Source organism: Mesoplodon bidens (genome assembly GCF_964165515.1).
Source record: "Mesoplodon bidens genome assembly, chromosome: 3".
Classification (NCBI taxonomy): Eukaryota; Metazoa; Chordata; class Mammalia; order Artiodactyla; family Ziphiidae; genus Mesoplodon; species Mesoplodon bidens.
Window position 1 is genome coordinate 103,841,835 of NC_138178.1, and position 12,586 is coordinate 103,854,420.

General features: G+C 41.8%; 1 long non-coding RNA gene across 1 annotated transcript in view; it reads right to left on the reverse strand.

Moving 5' to 3' along the window:
- Positions 1-772: 772 nt before the first annotated feature.
- The window catches only part of LOC308613786, a 46,622-nt gene continuing 34,808 nt past the window's right edge, over positions 773-12,586 (reverse strand). The window contains exon 3 of the long non-coding RNA XR_014015316.1: positions 773-877. This is a non-coding gene — a long non-coding RNA (uncharacterized lncRNA). The remainder of the gene's footprint in view (positions 878-12,586) is intronic.

The following is a 12,586-nucleotide window of genomic DNA, read 5'->3' on the forward strand; positions in this document are numbered from 1 at the left end:
GTCCTTGCCCTCCAGGGGTTTACGGTCTTGAGCAGAAGGTCCACAGATGAACTCCAGGGTATTCTGGGAAAACCCTTGAAATATATGTGAAATGGTGTGTCTACGTAGATTAGGGTGAGGATGAGAAGAGTCAAATTCTCATATGACTTTGTGACTCAGAAAACGTTAAGAACCACTGATTGGAACCATCCATTTCCCTCATTTCTAGGTCCTTGGTAAGTAATCAACCACTTAGAGCACCTCCCGGTGTCTCTCACCTTTTACTGTGTCCATGACTTGCCTTCCTCGCCAGCTCATGGCAGACCCCTAGCGGTGGAGGAGGGGAGCACACCTCATGATTGCCATTATCTCAGTTCCCAGGGGCTCTGTCCCAGGAAGGATGAGTTTACCCAGGGAGTGGCGCCCCTGCTCTTCTGGATGACTTTGGGCTCATCCAGTGAGCAGGCCCCTGCCTACTCCCTGACAGGCAGAATGACTAGGGAGGAATTTTTAACTCTTTCTGAAGTATTGCTTGCTTCCTGAGACTTCTCCATGCTAGACATCCACTGACTGAGATGGAAGAACACACTTTTCTTTTACAAAGGGTCAGTGAGATCTCAGGGAGTGGTTCTGACTGGGAGGAATAGGGCAGAGGGAGGGAAGAGACTGGGCAGAGCATTTCTGATTAGCAGTCCTATCTCTCATGCAAATTAACCAAATGTCATTCTGAAATGCTCATCACTCCTAAGTACATTTTTGTTAGTGTGATTCTCTTGAAACACAACACACCCACCTCCAGACACTCTCGGAGCTTCAGCAGGGAGGGACAGACTCTCCTGGTCTTCCCTTAGACGGCACCACCAATCTCCTCCTAGATGCTTTACTATTCTGCCGATTTCTGTAACATAGAAAACACATTTAAAGAAAAAAAAATGTGTGATGAAGTGTTCTAATGAGATTGAACCCCCCCAGTTTTTGAAAATGTAATGTCTAAAAGCCAGAATAAGTTATTTTAAACTTAGCAGCAATTTTCAGATTCAATTTGGGGAACAGACTATGTTTGTTTGGGAAAACATTCCAATGGCTTTATGGCAGCAAAGCCAAAAGAGTGTCTTCAATGGTTAAGACAGAGAGAGGTACGCTGCTCTCTTTCATGACATTGAAATGGCTTGCATTATGGAATGAGATCCATCTCTGAAGAAAAAGATGTGTCCTGAGAAGTGAGCCTGGGGCTAAAATGGGGTTTTCCCTTCTTGCTGTGTCTCAAAGATCAGGGTCCTGCACCCAGGTATGAAAGGAGCAGAGAGAGATATAGGCAAGGGTACTACATGGCAGAAGGTAGGTTTTGTGGCCATGTGGCAGCAGAATGAGGGATGAGGAAAGTGTAAAAGAAAAAAAAACAAACCCTGTCTAGGTATATATGGCTGGTGGACTCCAAGAATAATTTCCTGTATCTCGTTCTATGGGGTTTTCCTCCCTCTTGCCTATACTAGAAGTCCTTCCTATTATCCCAAAGCTTCGGTAGGTGCTGGTCTGTGATGTGCTTGGACAGATAATACAGGGGTCTTCGTCTGTACTTGGGGTGAGGAGGTATGGGGAAAGCAGTAGCAGTTGGAGAAGCTGGTCACAAGATGGCCAGAAGCCCAGCAGAACTCCAGAACCAGCAGGGCTAGGCAGAAAATGTAAGCATCCTCTGGGAATTACATGGGTGGGGAACCAGTCCACAGCTGAACTTTCAGTGGTGGATCAGGATCCGAGCTTGGACTTTTGTGATTTTAAACACTGAAGGGAAGGATGACCTTTGGAGATTAGAGAAGCCAAAGACTTCAGAGTTAGTTAGTTGGTTAGTTAGTTAGTTAGTTAGTACTTGAGTTGCCCCCAAATCATTTATGGCCAAATGTCATGAAAGCATGAACAGTAAGACTTAAAGGCATTTAGAGGAAGGAAAGGTTGCTCTTCCCCATGATGGCTGGGAAGGCTTCACAAAAGAAGAATTTGAACTTGATCTAGAAGAGGAGGTAGCAGTTGGAAAGGGGGAGCAGCAGGAAGAGCACTCTTGTTAGGAGAAATGGCAGGAGAAAAAGCAGGAAGACCAAGGGTAACTGTGCTTTAAACAAGGAATGGTCCTGTCTGGCTGGAAGCAAGCCTATATTCTTGAGTATTCATCCTCCATACTTCAAATTACTTTAGGTCCCATTCCTGAGGTCCAAGGATGAGAACATATTACGCTCATCTCAGTGGAGTAATCAAAGGTGCTGAAGACATCTCGAGTCAACTGGTATCATTCTCAGAGAGAGACCAATCATCCCAAGAGGATGAGAATTGTTCTAAATGATTCACCCTTGGTTTTCTCATGCCTCACATCCCCTTCTCAAAAGGTACTCCTGCATCTTACACCCAAAACCCCTGAGAAATGCTGCAAGAAATGCACATCTCCTCTTCTGCCCAGACCCCACAGCTACTCTCCTCTGTGCAAAGACTCCTCTGGGAAAGAGGTGTTTTGCTTTCTTGTTTTCATTTAAAAATGCTTATTCAGTACCTCTTCTGTGCCAAGCCTGTTCTAAGTATAGAGTACACAGCAATGAACACAACAGTCTCTGCACTCATATAGAGTTTTCCTTCTAGTAGGGAAGACAGACAAATATAAACACGTAAATAAAATGTCAGGTAGTGTTATGAATAAAAGTAAATAAGCATAGTAAGGGGACAGGGAACGATAAGAAGGGGCTCTGTTTTACACATGATGGACAGGAAAAGCCCATCTAAAGAGGTGACATTGAGCAGAGAGAGGCTGTAGGTGTGGAGGCCCATGCCTTGAGATGGGCCCAGGTTTTGAGAAGGCCACTCTGGGTGGGCAAGCTCAGTGGACACAGTGGATGAAGAGGTGGAGGGGCAGACAGAGACTCCTAGGAAAGGGACAGAGGAAGAATTATCCTGTAGCTCCTGGACGTGGACCACTCCCACCCATCACAGCCACACAATGCCCATGGTCATAACCCCACTGATCCAGCCCTTGGAAGGGCCTTGCCTGCCATTCTTCCCTCACTCCCTCAACCAGACTCACTAAACTTTCCCAAAGTTACTATGCTCTGCAACTGGGGGATAAAAGGGCAAACTTCCAGCTTCAAAGTTAGAGCAATCAACAGCCAAGGGATTTGAGGTGGCTGGGGCCTTATTATCACAATGTTGTAATGAGTCTCCAGAGAAGCTCCACAACTTCACTCCAGAGAGGGGAAAGTTTCCCTCAGTGAATCAATACTTGGGGCTCCAAGTTTCAAAATTCCACAGAAACCGGGAAACCATCCAAACACATCTATGTACTAGATGCACATGGAGTCACAAAGTCTCCCAAAAATGACTTACACCAAGGCCTTGGTAGGGATGTTACTCCTGAATGTAGATGAAGGTTAATACAGCAGGACCCCTGGGGCTGTCCATGGTGGAGCTAAATGAATCTCATCACCCACAGTTACACCTATAGCTCAAAAGGAAAGGACAGGAGGACAGATCCCAAGGCCATCGCCACAGGGTGGTTCACTTGCTCCCTCACCCACAGAACCCAATAGCGAGGGTCAGAGTCCTCTTAGCTGAGAATGTAATGGTTTTGATAAAGCTAGAAAGGCAAGAAGCTCCTGAGAGCCTGGAAACCCCCTCCAGCTGGGTAACCAGGAAAATCCAAGAGTAGCTGCTTCTCAGCCCTGAGGTAACTTGGGGTCTGTTTAAGGTAGCTGAGTGGTTGGAAAATGAAGAACATGAGGTTTGTCAAAGAGGATGCAACACAACCAGGCTAAATAACAATAGTGAACATTTACTGAACATTTATTACGTGTGTTCCAAACACTACACGTTATCCCGAATCCTCCAAGCAGACCCTATGAGCTAGATGCTGTAATCCTGAAACCCACTCCACCGAGGAGGGGGCTGAGGCACAGAGACCAACAAGGCACTTGCTTCCAAAGTTACATAGCTAGTTAACGGAGGAGTCAGGATTTAAAACCAGGTCAGAATCCAGAACCCGTCCCCCTAGATGTTACCATGCATGGCACTCTGGAAACGATCCTGTAGCCCGAATAGTCTCAGTATGGCTCTGGATATAGTGGGCACCAACTATCTTTTGGGTGAATGACTTTTTGCTTTTCTTTTCGGCTGTGCCTCATGGCATGCGGGATCTTAGTTCCCCGACCAAGGATAGAAACCGTGACCCCTGCAGTGGAAGCACGGAGTCTTAACCACTGGACCACCAGGGAAGTCCTGTGAATGACTTTTTACTGTCAGGGAAATTTGCCTGACCAATGTCATAAGGATTGTTTCTCTTGGAAAATCCCATACTTTTGTTAAGTGCCTGGTTGGTATGAACTCTTTATTCCCAGAAGAGTAAAGAGCTGGGCTCTGTGAACTCCAGGGCCTCTCCCTGGCTTGTACTCAGAGTTCTGATGGAACTGCTCTGGGTGAGATACAAGGCAGAGGCTAATCCACAGAGGGAATCTGTGGAGCTCAGCAGGTCTACTGTGGGCAGAACCTGATCTACACCCTTGCTGTTTTCAGGGCACTGGACACCGTCCTGGCTAACCCTATACAGTTATGTGAGTTGCAGCTGCCCCTGGGTCTGTTTGAGAAACCATTCAACTGTCTTCTCTCTCCAACCAAAGGGATAGCCACCTCACCTCCACCAAGTAACACAGAGAGCATCTATGGAGCTCTTAAAGACAAGCAAGGGGAAGCAGCTGCATGGTCTCTTACAGAAGGCCATTCCCTCTACTATCCAATCTAAATATTTCCTGTCACACACCACAGCATTTCCACTCTCCATGAGGAAAAACAACAGAGGGTAACAACTGTCTGCTTATAATTCAAACAGCCACTGTGTCCCTTCCAATGGCCAACTCCCTCTCTTCACTGATCATTTCTGAAGCATTCTTAGATGTCTCTTATAATTATATAAATAGATCTGATTTTTTCCAGCTTTTTATTATGAAAATGTTCCAATACACAGGAAAGCATAAAAAAAATAGTACAATGAGCACCCCAAACCCACCATCTGATGCAAATTTTTAACTCTTAGTGAGCATCTATGCTTCTATGGATAGATGACATTTCTAAAGACAGGAAAAAGTTTCAAATATTCACAAAAAACCTAATTAATGACTATACTCAAGGTGAAATATTAAAATAATTCATTCATAAAATAATAACATTGGGCTTCCCTGGTGGCGCAGTGGTTGGGGGTCCGCCTGCTGATGCAGGGGACGCGGGTTCATGCCCCGGTCCGGGAGGATCCCGCGTGCCGCGGAGCGGCTGGGCCCGTGGGCCATGGCCGCTGGGCCTGCGCGTCCGGAGCCTGTGCCCCACAACGGGAGAGGCCACAACAGTGAGAGGCCCGCGTACCGCAAAAAAAAAAAAAAAAAAAGAAAGAAAGAAAGTTCTTAATAAAATGGGAAAAGATGAATACCTTCATAACATTACATATCTGTAATCTCCAAAGTCAGAATTATTTTCAGTTGGAAAGACTAGAAGTTTCCATTAAAGTTAGAAAAACTGCAAAATGTTCACTATTGCCTACAATATATGGTGCAAATATTCAAGAGAAATCAGGATGAAATTGGCAAAGAGGAGATGAAAACTGTACAATTTTTAACTGGAAACTTCCAGAAAATTATCTCAGGCAATAAATAAATTGAATAAGATGGCTCAGTACAAAGATAATAAAATCAAAAAATATATACATATATACAAAAATCAATAGCTTTATTATTAGTGAGAAATAGGTTGCAGATAACGGAAATCATTCAAATTGGTATAAGCAGAAAGTGATTTTTGTGTGTGTGGTTTACAAAGTCACTGGAAGAAATGGAAGAATAGGATCTAAGCAGAACTTCCAGGAATGCTTAGCCAGACTATCTCTGCTGTGATGGGGTGCACTGCCAATTCTATTGCAGGAAGCTGCTGGAGCAGGAAAAGTGACACTGTCCGCCAGGAACCATATTGGAACACGGTTATCTCATGCCCTGCCACTCTCCCCACATAACACAGCTCTAGAGTCTGTATTCTGCATGTACAAAATCTAGATTTCATCCAGAATACTAGTTATGCTGCAGTCTTGGAAATGTAGTTTTCAGCTATAGAAAGTCAGCTCTAATGAAAAGCTGTAAAAATAATCTCCTTGGACTTAAAACACTTTTAAATCCAGATGCTGTATTATAAAATGCCTTGTTCTGTGCTGATAAGAAACTTAATTTCATAAGCTTTCAAATTAAACACAGCTGGTTAACCAACCAGGGTGAAAGGGTCAAATAAGAATAAATTTAACTGTGTTCTCAAACAAAAGTGACAAATTTCTCTCTTGGTTTCCTGCTATTCAATATAAAAATACATAAGTAAAGGTGGTTCACTGTTAAATTATTTCATTACTCATTTTAAATGAATACCTTAAAGTTTGTCAAGAATCATGAACTGGATTTAGTTAAATAGGAGAAGTCATGAGGCACAGCTAAGTGAAGGAGAAATAATAGTTTATTAATGATATTTGTGAATCATTTCCAGTAAATCTGATCTGCCAATGAACTCCTGCTTGGCATTCGGATGTGGTTCTTTATAAGCTATAAAAAGCCCAAACAACTTTTAGTTATTGAGCTAGGTACCATAATTCATTGACTCCTTTCTGCAAAAGTTAAAAACAATCTAGACAGCATAACCAAATAGCTGATGAATATTCTCCTTATGGAAGTATTCCAGCTACTAAAGAAAGTACGAAAGAATTAGAATACAACAGTATGAAATATTCTTGACAAGAAAATCAAACTTGAATCTGATCAAGCCTCTACATCAAACAACCAGTCTTCAGGGAATACAGAGGGGCAGAGGAATGGGTTGCACAGCACCACGAGGATGCAAAGAGTAAGCAGAGACTGTGGGCATGTTATAGGACAAATGACCGGTTCACTCAACTAAATTGTAAGCGGAAAAGAGAGAGAGAGCCAGGATGAGGATCTAGATTTTAGAAATCTTAGGGGAACATCAGCAAGTTGCGAAGTATGGTCTGTTATGTTATGTTAAAAAATTTTTCAAGATGACCAGAGAAATATGGACAGGAAATATGAAAGGCTATTTAATGTACTAAGCTCATTATGCTGTATTAGATTATATGTACTGTTAGTATTGTATATATTAATATATAATATTAGTAGTATAAATATTAAGAAATTATTAAACTTATGTTAAGAGAAATATGTCAAGAGAGGAAAAGATAAAGCAAATGTGGTACATTGTTAACATATGGGGAATCTGGGTGAGGGATATATGGGAATTCCTTACAACTTGACTGTAAATCAAAAGTTATGTTAAAATAAAAAGCTAAAAGAAAATAAAATTGTTTCATTTCCACCAGTCTCAAATGAAATCAAAATAACCAAGACAGAGGAAACTGTCTCTCTACAGCCACAAAGTCCTTGTTTACACAGGGGAAGTTTATATCCTCCAGGTGGATAGCCAGCTGTGCCATCACTACCTATTAAAATTATCCTGGCGCAGGGGGACTGACCTGAAGCAGGAATGGAGCCCGGGTCCCCACAGGGCCAGAACTCCCCAGTCAGTGAGCTACCCTGGAGCCAAAGAGGAGGGCAGCCAGATGTCTGACCCCACCCCTGCCACCCACTCCGCCCATGGCCTCACCAGCGCCACCCTTGGGGCTGCACGCCAGGTCATCCATGGCATTCAAGACATCGTGGCTCCTAATGTAATCTTCTTACGGTGTCTCAATAACATGTGGACTCCATAAGGCCAATAAGCATCACAACTTTGGTTGAACTGGATCTGAGATTCGCCAGGGCTTTGGCTTCGGGACAATGCCTGGCCGAGTCCACAATGATGGGAGGTAGGTCTCCTCAGGACACACTGGAGCTTCAGTTTCTGGACAACACTGGGCCTCACCCATGCAGACAGGAGCCCACTGTCTTCAGGACTGGCTGGGAGGCACCACCAGAAGTAAAAGGTGAAGAGAAGGTGGGGAGAAGCTTCTTGTATGTAGCTGACTGCTGAGGGGGGTCCATTTTCAGAGGAGCCAGCAGAGGAAGGGCTCCATGTGGAATATTGTGGATTTCAGGTAGTTTTGTGTGCGGTGTAGACAGCTCCCAGTGTCTTTCTTTGGTGTGTGGTATCTAGTTTCCTTGGCACCATTTATTAAGGGGACTTTCACCAGTGCATGTCCTTGGCAGCTTTGTCATAAATTAACTGAGCACATACATGTGGGTTTATTTCTGGGTTCTCTGTTCTATTGCTCTGGTGCATGTGCCTGCTTTTGTGCCAGTTCCACAGTTTTGGTTCCTGTAGCTTCATAGTATAGTTTGGAGTCGTGGAGTGAGTTGACTCCAGCTGTGCTGTCCTTTCTAAGGATTGCTTTGGCTATTTGGGGTCCTTTTTGGTTCCACACACATGATAGGATTGTTAGTTTGGTTTCTGTGAAAAATGCTATTTTAATTGCGTTAGAGATTGAATTGGATGTGTACAGTACTTTGGCTGAATGAACGTTTTAACAGTATTCTTCCAATGCCAGATCACAGCATATTTTTCTTGTTTGTTTCTTCTTCAGTTTCTTTATTGGTGTCTTACAGTTCTCATTGTGCAGGTCTTTCACATCATTGGTCAAATTTATACCTAGGTATTTTGCTCTCTTCGATGCAATTGTAAATGGGATTGTTTTCTTAATTTTTCTTTCTGATACTTTTTTATTAGCATATAGAAACTCAACTGATTTTGGTGTATTGCTTATATCATGCAACTTTACTAAATTCATGTATTACTTGCAACTTTTGGTGGTTTGATGTGGAAAACTGTAATTCAAAAATCCCATTGTTTCTACCATATCCCAGGTCATCCACAACACCCAAGACATAGTGACTACTAATATTATCTTCCCACAGTAAAAATAAATTAATTAATAAATTAATTAAAATAAAAGTATCTTCATTTTCCCATTTGATTGCAATACTTTTCATATATTTTAAATTCTCATACGCAATGGGATCTATTTTGGATCTTTCATTCTATTGCCACCAATTTACCTGCTATTCTTATGTCACTGTCATCCTGATTTGCTATGGAGCTTTGAAGTCCATTCTGATACAAGGGAAGGCAAGCTCATCATTACCAGCTTTTAATATTTCCACACACAAAAAATTTCTTGCCTATTCTGAGGCACTTATTCTTTTATTTAAACATTAAGTTTGTTTTATTCATACACACACACATTAGTATTCTAATTATAAGTACATTGGATTTACTTTTGAAAGAATCGATTTCTTTAATATTGACTTCCCAAGAGCATGGTATGTCTTTCCATTTGTTCAGGTTTTGTGTAAAATAATTTTCTTCATAAAGATGTTCCTTTTCTTGTTTAAAACAAGCATTTTATAGTCCTTGTTGCTGTAGTTCTCGTTGTGAATACATTATTTTTCCTATTTTCTTATGCTTTATTAACTCTAGTGATATAGTACTAAATCTCTTGGGCTGTATACAATCATATTACTAGCTTGTGTTTATCTCTTCTTTTCCAACGTCTCTACGAGCTTTATCATTTTGTGTGATTGTATTTGCTAGAAAGCCTACAAGATAATATCAAATAATAATGTCAATAGCAAGCATCCTTATCTGGTTCCTAATTTTAATTGAAACCATATTTCAATGAGCTCTACTGGTGTGTTTGGTAATTGGTTTTTGTTATATTTAAGAAGCCTGCTTTTGTCCCTTTTTTTTTTTTTTTTTTTTTTGTGGTACGCAGGCCTCTCACTGTTGTGGCCTCTCCCGTTGTGGAGCACAGGCTCCGGACGCGCAGGCCCAGCGGCCATAGCTCACGGGCCTAGCTGCTCCGCGGCATGTGGGATCCTCCCGGACCGGGGCACGAACCTGCATCCCCTGCATCGGCAGGCGGACTCTCAACCACTGCGCCACCAGGGAAGCCCTTTTGTCCCTATTTTTATAGAGTTTTTAAATTAAGAATGGCTGCTAAATTTTATCAAAAGTTTTCAGCATCTATTGATATGATCATAATATTTTTTATTTAATTTGTTATTGTCCTAGATTATGTTGCTAGATTTTCTGATACCGAACACACTTGTATTCCCGGAATAAACTTTTCTAGGCATGATTTATTATCCTTTTGATAAATAGCAGATTTTACTTAGTAGTATTTAATTTAGGGATTTTCCTCCTATATTCAAAAGCGTGCTTGTTCTGTATTCCTTTCCCTTATTTTTAGGTTTTAGGTTAAAGTTATGTTGGCTTCCCAAAAGGAATCATAGAGATTTCCATCTTTTTCTGTGACCTAGAATAGTTTAAATAACATTGAGATTATCTGGTCTCAATCAATCTCACAAAATATAGCTGTGAATCTATCTGGTTCTGCCTCTTTTTTTTTTTTTTTTTTTTTTTTTTTTTTCTTTTTGCGGTATGCGGGCCTCTCACTGTCGTGGCCTCTCCCGCCGCGGAGCACAGGCTTCGGACGCGCAGGCCCAGCGGCCATGGCTCACGGGCCCAGCCGCTCCGCGGCATATGGGATCCTCCCAGACCGGGGCACGAACCCGTATCCCCTGCATCGGCAGGCGGACTCTCAACCACTGCGCCACCAGGGAGGCCCTGCCTCTTTTTATTATTAAATCTTTAATCACCTTTCCAGTCTTCAATATTTAATTGGTCTACTCAGACTGCCACTGGCCTGCCTAATTCACACCTTCCCACCCTAGAGAGAAGTTTACCTCTCAGCAAACCTAGCCAACTCACACAGAGCCAACAGTTGGCTCTCTCATTCAAGGAATGGCCCTTTTATGGAAATAGACCTACTCCTCTTGGGAGAAAAACCCACACCAGCTACCTTTATTTAACAAAGCCTTTATTCATAAATATAACTGGATTCTCAAGTACCACCAGATATTTGAATAAAAATCAATAGCATGAAGAAAGAAGTACAAAGATGAATAAATGGGCAACTAACGTTAGAGAAACCTGAGGTGACAAGGAAACTAAAATTGCTTTAAAATTTATGCAATACTCAAAATGATTGAGTGTATATGATACACATAAAAGCATGTAATCTGTGAGGAAAAAGGAGCAATCAGAGAACAAATATGCTTTTTGACATTAAAAATACAAATGTCAAAAAATTGCACTGGGGCTTCCCTGGTGGAACAGTGGTTAAGAATCCGCCTGCCAATGCAGGGGACACAGGTTTGAGCCCCGGTGCGGGAAGATCCCACAGGCCGCGGAGCAACTAAGCCTGTGAGCCACAACTACTGAGCCCAAGTACCACAACTACTGAGCCCATGTGCCTAGAGCCCATGTGCCTAGAGCCCGTGCTCGGCAACAAGAGAAGCCACCACAGTGAGAAGCCCACGCACTGCAACAAAGAGTAGCCCCCGCTTGCCGCAACTAGAGAAAGCCCACATGCAGCAACAAAGACCCAACGCAGCCAAAAATAAATAAATAAAATAAATAAATGTATTAAAAAAATAATAAAGTTGTTTAAAAAATTGCACTGGACTGTGTGAATAATAAAATGAAAATAAGATAATAAGAAATCAGAATTAAATTTAATGCCCTATAGTGGAGACTAGAAAGTAAAAAATTTCAAAATATAAAAATAAATTTAAGCCACATGGAAGATGGATCCAGAAGTCAAAGATCTGTCTAAGAGAAGTTTCAAACTGAGACAATGGCAGGAAGGAAATATTCAAGGAAATAGCTGAAGAGAATCTTCCCAAACTTCATGAGTCTTCATTTTGAGATGATCTATGTGGAGGCAAACAAAATTAGTTTTTAAAAGACTCATTCCTAGACTCCATCTAGTAATATTTCAGAACTCCAAGGGTAGAGAAAATCCTGAAAATTCCTAGAGAGGGAGTGAGAAAACAGGTTACCAGAAGAAACAAGGGTAAGAAAGGCACCAAACTTCTCATCAACAACATTTAATTCTCAAAGACAACTGAACAATATTTCAAATTTTTTAGGGTGGGAAAAGGTTTGTGTGTTTTTACTATTCAATTAATTTTTTTATAAATAATACTTTTACTTGGTAAAAGAATGAAACTATATTAAAAAGTGTTCAGAGTCTCACTCCCATCCCCACTTGCTCCATTCCCCACTCACCTGTCTCCAAAGGTAATAACCATTTCTATTCGTTTCTCATTTATCCTCCAAGTTGGAAAACCAATTTTGAACTTAGATTTCTAAACAATCAATCCAAATCAAGCCAAAAAATCAATCAAGTTTGGGCAAAATAATTGCATATGTGACACAAGCACTCAGAGTATAGTGTACAATGGGGTTTTGGGGAAATAAAATGCTAGAAAAAGATTCTAGCAAAATGAAAAGGGAACCAAGAAAGAGGACACACAGGATAGACACTAGTTATATGGCAGCCAGCTGAATATGACCTATGAAAAGAGAAAGAAGCTGAAAAGAAGTTGAGGAGGATCTGCTAGACCCAGAGACAGATATACTAGGATAGAAAAGTACCAAACTACCTAGAGGTGGTACTCCACAACAAGAGAAGCCACGACAATGAGAAGCCCGTGCAACGAAGAGTAGTCCCGGCTCACCGCAACTAGAGAAAGCCCGCGCA